Source organism: Salvelinus sp. IW2-2015, linkage group LG12, assembly GCF_002910315.2.
Source record: "Salvelinus sp. IW2-2015 linkage group LG12, ASM291031v2, whole genome shotgun sequence".
In the NCBI taxonomy this organism is placed as follows: domain Eukaryota; kingdom Metazoa; phylum Chordata; class Actinopteri; order Salmoniformes; family Salmonidae; genus Salvelinus; species Salvelinus sp. IW2-2015.
The window spans coordinates 7,681,535-7,692,270 of record NC_036852.1 but is presented as its reverse complement, the minus strand read 5'-3'; the positions used below and the strand labels follow the sequence as shown (position 1 = coordinate 7,692,270).

Below are 10,736 nucleotides of genomic sequence, written 5' to 3'. Positions count from 1 at the left end.
ATTTCTGTGGTAATTCTGCAATTAGTTGGTTGTAATTTTGGGTAGAGCAGACATTTCAATATGTCTGTGTTAGCTGCATGTGTGACATTATACCACCAGTCCTATTTATGATATAATTTTAAAAAATTATACCTTTTTTAAACATTTTATCGAAAAATACGTTTTTTTTTAATCAATTAGTATATTTGTTGTATTATTTGTTCTGTATTTTCAGGTGGATTAAACTGAAATTGCGACCAACTTTCTAAGGCTTGTTTAAAAAAATAACAATATTTTGGAGATTATTTCCTTTTCAAACAACCYAAAGTGAGCAGGTGTAATCTGAATAAAGGGAAAAAGGCCATTCTTGAACATGGGGTGAGACATTCCTACCAATTTACTAGAGAACCATTTCGGATTAAAGTATAACTTTTGTATGACTGATGCCTTTAGTGAGAGGTCTAATGCTTTAATATTTAATCATTTCTGCCCTCCGAATTCATATTCGTTATATAAATAGGCCCTTTTAATTTTGTCCGGCTTGCCATTCCAAATGAAATGGAATATTTTTTTGCTCATATAATTTAAGAAGCAGGTCACTAGGTGTAGGCAAAACCATAAGCAAATAGGTCAACTTATTTAGAATGACTGTATGGAAGAAATCTACTGTAGGCTAAATGAAACTCCAGTCATGTTTTTAGAAACAATTACTACAGCACTCCTAGTATAATAATCACTTTCTCATTTGCAGAGGTTAGAAGAGGGYATGGTCTAATAACCTCCTATTGATTATTTTTAATTTTTAAATGTAACCTTTATTTAACTAGGCAAGTCAGTTTAAGAACAAATTCTTATTTACAATAGCGGCCTACCCCGGCCAAACRCGGACGATGCTGGGCCAATTGTGCGCCGCCCTATYGGACTCCCAATCACGGCCGGATGTGATGCAGCCTGGATTGGAGAGAGAAATAGAGAGAGAGACAGACATAGAGAGAAAGAGAGAGGGGAGAGAGGGAGAGCGAGAGATGGAGAGAGAGGGGGAGAGAGAGAGGGAGAGAGTACCAGTCTCCCTTCGCTGCTGAACCAGTGAGACCTCTAATTAAAGTGTCCCCTTTGTGCCATGGGTGTCCTGTCCTCCTCCCGTCCACCTGACTTTACTCCTACTCTCATGTGCTGACAGTATAATTTACAGAACTCTACAAGACTCCATGGGACGCTAGTGAAAAAGTGAACAGGAAAAGTAACAACAAGGCCATTTGGTATACTGCTTAGGACAGCATTTTTATATGACCAGGCCTAGAGAGTAAGACTACTATAACTATCCTACAKTGGTTTCACCTGAAACTAGGTTAGCAGGCTTTTGTTTCCTGGTTAGATTATTTATTTCCACAGATAAAATCTTTTGGAATATTGTATAAACATTGAATTGAAATCAACAGGATTTAAGATAATCACGGTGTGTAGTGTTGTAGAGTGACTAGACCCTCCCCCTCTCTCTCCCTCASTGTCAGGCTGTTGGCAGTAGAAACTCAAGTGCTTTCCCCCTCTTCTCAGACAGAGGCAAGCTCACTCCCTTGGCAAGTGTTTATATGGAGAGGTTACCATGGAGACAGCAAATCATCAAAGCAGCACATTCAGCCAATATGTTCTCCCTCCCTATAAATTACAGTACTTTATGAGTGAACACACACACATACACTGGTACATGGACACACTGGCATACACACTATAGAGTCACATACACACGTGCATACATGCACGGACGCACACACACAGAGTCAGGGACAGAGGTGATTATTCATGATCCCAGGGAGACAGGATATGAAATCAAACAACATTTAGTAAATGGGACAAGCATTGCCCTCAGCTCACAACATCTTCCATCTGTAGACTAATGATCACATCATCCTTACCTCAAAAGGGCTTCCTCCATTATAAAACCCACTAGCCTAGGCACCTCTTTTGACTATAACAGTTAATTTACAGTTTGAGAAATTAAAGAACACATGAGGTGAAACATGGGCCTGGGAAACTAAACCCTTGCCCTGTCCCAAGCTTCAATTCCTCAGCTTATCTGAGTGACGATTGTAGGCCTGCTTTGCATTTGTACTTTGCATTTGCGTGAGGATTTCTTTCACAGCCATCCTCAATGTCCCAATARACTGTGTATGGTCTGGACTGGCCTTAATGTCTCATGGGCATTCATTGGTTTATGCATGATTCACAAGCAGAGGGTCGAACCCCAGACAATGGTGTGACCCTCTCTCTGAGCACGCACGGTGAAGGCCATTGAGCTGTAACCAGGCGACGGGCAGGGAGGAATGTTTATCGCCGTGGTGACTCATATGGAAGCAGGAAGAAGGGAACTGCAGGTGCCCCTCCATCACCATGGGGAGTCTGTCTCCGTTAGGGAGGAATAATTATCATAGATTGAGTTTAATTAAAATTTTTTAACAATCACTTTGGCACTAATTTCAGAACCTTGATGTCATTTTTCAAAACTCTACACACAAAACTCACAACCAATGATCAAAATGCAAATTTTTCAAAACTCTAACACTTTTTCCAATTGCTTGGATACAATACACATAAAGCTAAGATCATTTGTTCATTGAACTAAAATCAACTGTTCAAAATGACACAACTTAACATCAAAGTATTACCATTTCAAAATGCAATTCACACAATTCACACATCTGAGATGACTGTCTATTCATTTCATTACAATGATCTKKCTATCAAMTGATACAACTGCTCAAAATGATAAGTAACTGTTACATTACTCTTAATGCATAGTTTTATGGAAACTGACAAACAATATTCCATGTTTAGATCATGAAAGTTTCAGGATAACAAGATCCATTGACACCAATTACCGTGGAACATGAGCCAACATTATCTATGGATGTAATATTTCATCATCATTCTTTATCAGACACTGTTTCTATGGTCCCATGTACCACTTTTCCAGACCATGTTTTCAGATTTGACGTTACTGTACACTCACCGGCCACTTCATTAGGTACACCTATCTAGTACTGGGTAGGACCTCCTTTTGCCTCCACAACAGCCTGAATTATTCACAGTGTTGTACGTTAAGAGATGCCCTTCTGCACACCACTGTTTTAAACAGCTGTTATTTGAGCATTTCTGACCTTTCTGTTAGCTTGAATAAGTCTGGACATTCTCCTCTGACCTCTCTCATTAACAAGGTGTTTTTGCCCACAAAACTGCCGCTCACTGAATGTGATTTGTTTATCGCACAATTCTCTGTAAACTCTAGAGACTGTAGTGCGTAAAAATCCCAGGAAGGCAGCTGTTTCTGAGATGCTGGAATCACCATGTGTGGCATCAACAATCATACCACGGTCAAAGTTGCTTAGATTACGCATCTTGTCCGTTCTAATGTTTGGTCGAACAACATCTAAAGCTCTCTACTCTATATACTCTATATATTGAGTTGCAGGCAGCCACATGATTCGCTGTTCGAATGTAACCTTCCTTGATGGGCTAAATCAGGTCTGTAGAGCTGATGGAATGACCTATGTCATTGTGTGGGATAATGTCAGGTTCCACCATGCTCAAATGGTGCAAGCATGGTTTCAGGCCCATCCACAATTTACCACCCTGTACTTACCCCCATACTCTCCTTTCCTTAACCCGATTGAGGAATTTTTCTCCACATGGAGGTGGAAGGTATATGATAGGCGCCRTCACGAACAAGCCACCCTTCTCSAGGCCATGGATGACGCATGTAATGACATCACGGCAGACCAGTGTCAGTCCTGGATTCACCATGCCCGAAGATTATTCCCAAGATGTTTGGCTAATGAAAACATCCATTGTGATGTGGATGAGAACCTGTGGCCAAATCCACAAGACAGGGTTGATGGAAATATATAAGTACAGTAATCAATCTTTTGTTTTGCTTTTTACAGTAAACCGGTTGAGGAACACTGCAGTTGACCTTTACTGTAACTGTTTTTTCTATTTTTGTAGCTAATTCTTTTTGCTTTGATTCAAAGAAACCTATGTTGGGATTTTATTGTATTTCATCAATAAATTTCATATTTTGTTCAATGATTCCACTGTGRCTGTAGTATTCRCTCTACTAGTCCTTTTACAGTGATGTATTTACGTGTAGTAGCATAATGAAACATGTATCACATATTTTGTACTACAATATTTAATGATTGTACGAACAACTACACAGTGAAACTATTGGTATCTTGTGTGTGGGTGATCTAAATGAATGTTCCTATGGTAATTCATGATAAATTAGTTATTTGAACCAATGATTCTGCAAGTGCAAGGTTTCTGTAAAGATATGAATGCACAATGCAATGTTTTGAAAATTGGACAGCCTGTGTTACAAGTGATGACCGTTTTGAGTTTTGTGTCGAGAGTTTTGAAAAATGACCACAAGGTTCTGAAATTAGTGCCAAAGTGATTGTTAAAAACTGTAATTAACCCCATTATTATTATATAAAGGTGTGACAGGACAGACAGCTACACAATAATAGATAATAGATCTATACGTTTAGGAATGCATTGGTGTCTGGCTACTCTTCTRCATCTCCTCTTTTTTGCTCCCCCTCTTTCTCCTTCATCCTCCTCTCTTTTGATAGATGCACGTTGAGCCTGTCCTCTCTCTGTCCAGACTGTGGAGAGGTACATTTCGATCAGACCTATGGAAATCACATTGATTCAACTGCTGCAGTGCCCTTTGCTAGGCTCTAATGAGAGCTCTACCTTCAATATTGGGCACAGAGAAAGTTTCATACATTTAAACATCCTTCTACTGAACTATGTGTAATACCTCGGCTTGGGTAGCCACTCTCATATCGCTTGAACTCAGATCAACCAAGGCCGCCCATGAACTCCAACAACTAGTGACGCAGGTCCTACTCCAGGCACTAGTCGTATCCCGTCTGGACTACTGCAACTATCTGTTGGCTGGGCACCCCGCTTGTGCAATCAAACCCCTGCAACTTATCCAGAATGCCACAGCCCATCTGGCTTTCAACATTCCCAAGTTTTCCCAGGTCAAAAAATTTAAATAAAAGTTGCACTTGTCTTGCTGATAGCTTCTTTACTGAGGAAGAATTGACTTACTACGACTGTGATATGTGGTCGTCTCACCTAGCTATCTTAAGATGAATGCACCAACTTGTAAGTCGCTCTGGATAAGAGCYTCTGRTAAATGACTCAAATGTCAAATGTAACGAACAGACAGTGGCTGCAACCCAATCTCACTTTTTYACGGCATAATTTGACATTTGACTTGCAATTAGACCTTGGCGCAAGTTGGACGAACGTCAAGACGGGACATTTGTTTGTGAGATCCTGTTGCATACAGTATTTCATCCATCCATATATTACAGTGATTTGTTGTTCYTTATAATATCTTTGTGTTTTCATYAATTCCAGAATTGTTTTAGCTTAATWCATTAATCAGTTACCTCATTAAAAGTACCTTTTTTTTATGGGAATACAAAAAAAAAGTGGGATTCCTTTTGCAAGTCTACAATTAATTGTGTTATGTAAATTCAGTATGAGATTGATCTCCTGAATCAGCCTGATGCAAGTGCTTAGGAATGTCTTAAATTAGCAAACAAGCCAACTGGCCACTAGCCCAAGAGTCCGATAACTCCTCCTCAGAAAACACTGTAGCCTAGGCTACTCTCTCACTCCTTTGTGTAGGGCCATACTGAGACAAATCACATTGAATAATGTCTGTGAATGTCGAATCACGGAACACAAATTCCGACCATGAACCGGCCGGACAGAAGCACTTTAGAATTGTCAGTCATTTTATTGAGTCAATACGAACCAACGGGTAAAGACAACAACCAATAGAGGCATCGATGTGCAGAACTTGCCAATCTGTACCGTCACAGACCAGTGTGACCATTTAACTACGCAAATAATACTATTAATATTTCATCTGAAATTCACAAAACATACAAAATACAGCTCTTGCACTGAAAACACACAGTAGCGTTACACGAAGAGAAAGACTGTATAACGATTAATAGCTCCGGAGTTTGAGCTTTTGATTGATATCATTGAAAATGCAAAACACAGCAACCAAAATACATTCATGAGCAAKTCAAGGACAAAAAGGCTTCATTAGTTCACAAGCTTCAAAATGGCGTACCAAACCATTGAAACCATCACAGCCAATTTAATTCCTCAAGATAATTGTTCATTCCGTTACTGCCGGTTAAACAAATGAAATGAAGAGACCATGTRGTGAGGTAATTCTGCTTTTCAACTTTCAGAAAACAAAGAGAAAAGATCCTTGTTGGATACATTATGTAATTATTATTCAGCMTTTTGTGGCACGCATTTTGTCCTAAAGTGAACATAGAGGAAACTAACCAAAGGGGGGTTATTCTGAACTTATGATACTTTTGTGTAGAACAATAAGCTGTGATAGCTAGGCTAGCACCTAACTGTTTTGGCAWGCAAAAAGTACAAAGAGCAGTCGAAAAGAGATTTGAAGCACAGGAACACTTAAGGGCGATAGAAATCCAAAGAGGTTGCGTATAATATAATGCACTTCATAAATCAAGTTTCTGTACATTTTTCATTTGAAATATATCTATATATTTAGTGGGAAAAAACCAATAAAAACGAGTGCTATGCCACTRTCTGTAGAAAAAAAATGTGTAGCAAAAGACGATACAGATTAAAAACCACCCTTTAGAAATTGATTGTAACATCAACCATTATGAAATCACATCGATATTGTGGCTTAATAATAATCTAGTGTAAATTCCAATAAGAGTGTTGAGTGTTTAACCCTCTAGAGAAATAGACCTACAGTCTATATCTATGTGCTCTGTGTGAAGTGGTGGTAACTGGTTACAAACCATTGTAGTCCTGTGCAACAGGATGGGAGCAGGGTCAAGAGTTGAACGTTCAAGGTATAACAGCTACGGTCAAGGTCCGATTGGTGATTGGTCATCCTYAAGGCTGGAGGAGGCCAGTAGTAGTCCTGCTGGATCCATAGTGCCAKGCTCCAGAGACTCAGTGTGSATCCTAAATGGCACACTATTCCCTATATATCGCACTACTTTTGACCAAGTTCTTGCAAAAACTAGTGCACWACTATGTAGGGAATAGGGTGCCATTTCTGACATAGCTTCAAAAATCTCTGGGTGTGAACTCTAACTTCAAGTTAAACCAAACGTTCACCTAGTCTCCCACTGACGTCAATGCATGACTAAGTTAACATTTCACGTCAGTGGAAGTTAGGAATCACCCCTCAGCTCCTGAGACTCACTACTTCCTACATAGTGCATTGCTTCTGACCAGGCTCCAGCCAAAATGTGTGGCCTACATTTACACAGGCAGCCCAATTCGGATCTTTTGTTCACTAATTGGTATTTTGACCAATCAGATCAGCTCTGAAAAAGATCTGATGTGAAAAGATCTGATGTGACTGGCCAAATGACCAATTAGTGGGAAAAATATCAGAATTGGGCTGCCTGCGTAAACGCAGGCTATTTAGGGAATAGGATGCCATTTCAGACGTAGATGGTTTAAGATCAAATGGCATAGTCCCCCTGTCCTACAGGGCTGAAGGCAGAGCTGCGTAACGTATCTAGGCTGTTGACCAGAATGAGCGTTCCGGTGAGGTGCTTCCAGCGCTTGGTTATGGGATTCTTCATCCGGTCCAGGCCCAGGTGCAGCTCCTGGATCACGTCCCGGTAGCTGTCCCCAATTTGGGCCGCCCAGGTCAGCAGGAAGTCATAGGCTGGCTTCCACATTGACTGTCAACATAGGATCAATCAATCAATTGACTGTCATAGAACAAACGATCAATCAATCAATCCAATGTACTTGTAAAACCCTTTAAGATCAAKAGAGGGGACAGAGAATCATTCCAAATGCGCGTCTAAGGTCAAGTCTGACTGGCTGATATAAAAGAACACTGCACACAAGAACCAGATGGCAGGGTTAGCATTTTCTCACGTCCATTTTGATTACCGGTCTGAGGCAGCCAACACCAGTCACACCCAGTAAATGTTACAGTACCTAGAAGTAATGGGCTGATAATCTCACCTCATTGTCCACCAGGCCGTTCTTGTCCCTGTGCGGAGCCTCGTATTGCTCCATCTGCTGCTTGTTCACCCGGGCCAGCTTCTCCGCCAGCTCCCTCCAGCGTGGGGCCACCTCCACGGCCGTGGTCAYCAGGACAAAGTCCATGATCAGCCTGGCCACCAGACCCTGGCAGTCCATCTTCAACAGGGCCTAGAGGAAAGGCCACACAAAGACAACTTGATTTACTAATTCAGGCTTTTAATTCCTGCTGGAGCATAGGTCGTCGACAACAGAAGACAACATTTAGCCACGACACAACAGTTCAACAACACACCCCAAGGATCAGCAAAGACACACCATTGTGTCACACGGTGTTCACCATTAAAGGGGGTAAAGACATGACTATCTAGACATAGTGAAAGGAGTGGGGAGGAACAGCATTAGGGGGCCAGGGTATTGTCTTGATACAATACATGTGCGTCTCTAACTACGGCTACACTATCCCTCCCGACTCTCTACAAAGCCTGCTGAGGAACTCTTGAGGGTGATTTATAGCATGATTCAGAAGAGCCTCTCTAGGTCTTACCACACAAACGCACATATGTGTTGAACAAGAATGAAACCAGGAGGCCAGAGAAAATACACTAGTAGTCCCKTCCTCTCTCCACCAGAAACACCACAGACYAACAGGGGATGAAAGAAACAGAGAGACAGTTAATCAAGTCTATCYGGATCCCACGAGGAGGTGGGCTGACATACAGCATGTCTGTGTAGGCTACAACCCAGGAGGGCTATAGAATATCAAAGGATAATGGAAAGTACAACCCAGTAAAAACAATATGTTTTATGTACAGGAACTCGTGTTTTCAAGTCTGAGCCAACCAGTTTAAGCCTGCCAATAAGAGACCGCATATTTTTCACCACTAAATCTRACAAAACAGTTAATACATAAACGTTTTTTCCACTTCAAAGTCTCTTTGGAGAGTTTGCCTGCCACTTGACAGGATCTACTGAGACAGGTACACTATGTATATCTTGCACAGTACCGTATGTAAATAGAAGAGCCAGCATTTGTTTGCTTTGCAGAAAGAGAATGAGGCACACTGGGAGCTGAGTGCCTTCTGCATCCCAAATGGCACCCTATTCCCTATATCGGTGTTTCTCAACTCCAGTCCTCCAGTACCGCCAACAGCATATATTTATGTTGTAGCCCTGGACAAACACACCTCATTCAACTCATTTAGGGCTTGATGAATAGTTGAATCAGGTGTGCTTATCCAGGGTTATGTTGGGGTACTCGAGGACTGGAGATGGGGAAACATTGCCCTATATTTATTACATTTTATTTAACCTTTATTTAACTAGGCAAGTCCCCTATGGGGCCGTGGTCAAAAGTAGTGCACTAAATAGGGAATAGGGTGCTACTGGGACACATGCACTGTCTTCAAAGCATTCCAGTGCTACTCCAGTCACCTCGGCCACCTGGCCTGACTCTGAACAGCACTGTTTTAATGAGCTGGCCTCTGTRCTGCYCTGACTGCTGAATCAGGACTCACATTTCTGTCAAAGTTACTAAAATAGGACTGCAGCATAACGTKCACCATCACCACCACCTGTCTGGCTACTGGGCCGGCTTCTACCGCCATCTGCCAACAATGGCAACTGAGTCAACCGTGAATGACACAGTGGAGGGACTCAGTTCAATCACAGACCTTATGCATGTGCATTCACACCATTCTGACACTGCTCTGGCAGGGAACAAGTTAGTTCAACATGGTAGCGTAAAGTCACTAGGTGAGTCCAAATGGCACGCCTATACCATGTATCAGGGGTAGTCAACTCTTATCCTACGAGGTTCGAAGCCTACTGGTTTTATCTGTCTTACGTCTGATACGAATTGTACACACCTTGGTGTCCCAGATCTAAATCAGTTCCTGACTAGAGGGGAACAAGAACAAAAATGGTGTGGACTGGCTTCGAGGTCCAGAGTTGAGTTTGAGGGCCCTATACAGGCTGTATACTTGACCAGACCCTTATGGAGTTGCCCTTTGGAACGCAAATCTCTTACCATGTCACACGATTGTTCTCAATAGCCTTCAACCACCTTAGGAGTTAGTTGAATCACTGTCTTCTTAAACCTCTTCTCAACATCCATCTTCATAGTCCTTCAATCACTATCCTTCATTGGAAACGTTACAACCGAATGACATCTGTTCATATGTCCCCTACAGTTTGCTGAGGAAATCTGGGTTCATTTTATTTCCATGGCAGCAGATAAACTTTGTGATAATGTACTATGGTTCATGCAGTAGTCTTTTATGAAACCAATAGCTAGTAATGTCATATTCCATTTTCTTTATCTTCAGAGAGGTACTGTATAAAAAAGGAATCCAGCTCTTTTGAATGACCTCTTGCAGAGTTCAGTGAGCGATCTCATTTATTTTTCAAACATTCCAGAGTGCAATGGAGCCTTATAAAAACTTCCAAATCCAAAAGGCCTTATGCCATTCACGTTTACCTCTCGTTTCAACTCTTAACCTAAACCTATGATAAAACTACGTGACTCGCTGAAATGTTCTGAAGCATATCCTGTGTGCCTGCGCGCACACACACACACTCAGACAGTTTCCCATCCGTTCAAAGAGCGGCACCTGAATGCCAGTGGTAAGCAGGCTGATGAAAATGAGGAAGCTATAGTGACATCC

At 41.5% G+C, this 10,736-nt stretch overlaps 1 pseudogene; it reads right to left on the bottom strand.

Moving 5' to 3' along the window:
* Positions 1–5,761: 5,761 nt before the first annotated feature.
* Positions 5,762–10,736, bottom strand: part of LOC111970981 (SH3 domain-binding protein 4-A-like) — a 35,706-nt pseudogene continuing 30,731 nt past the window's right edge.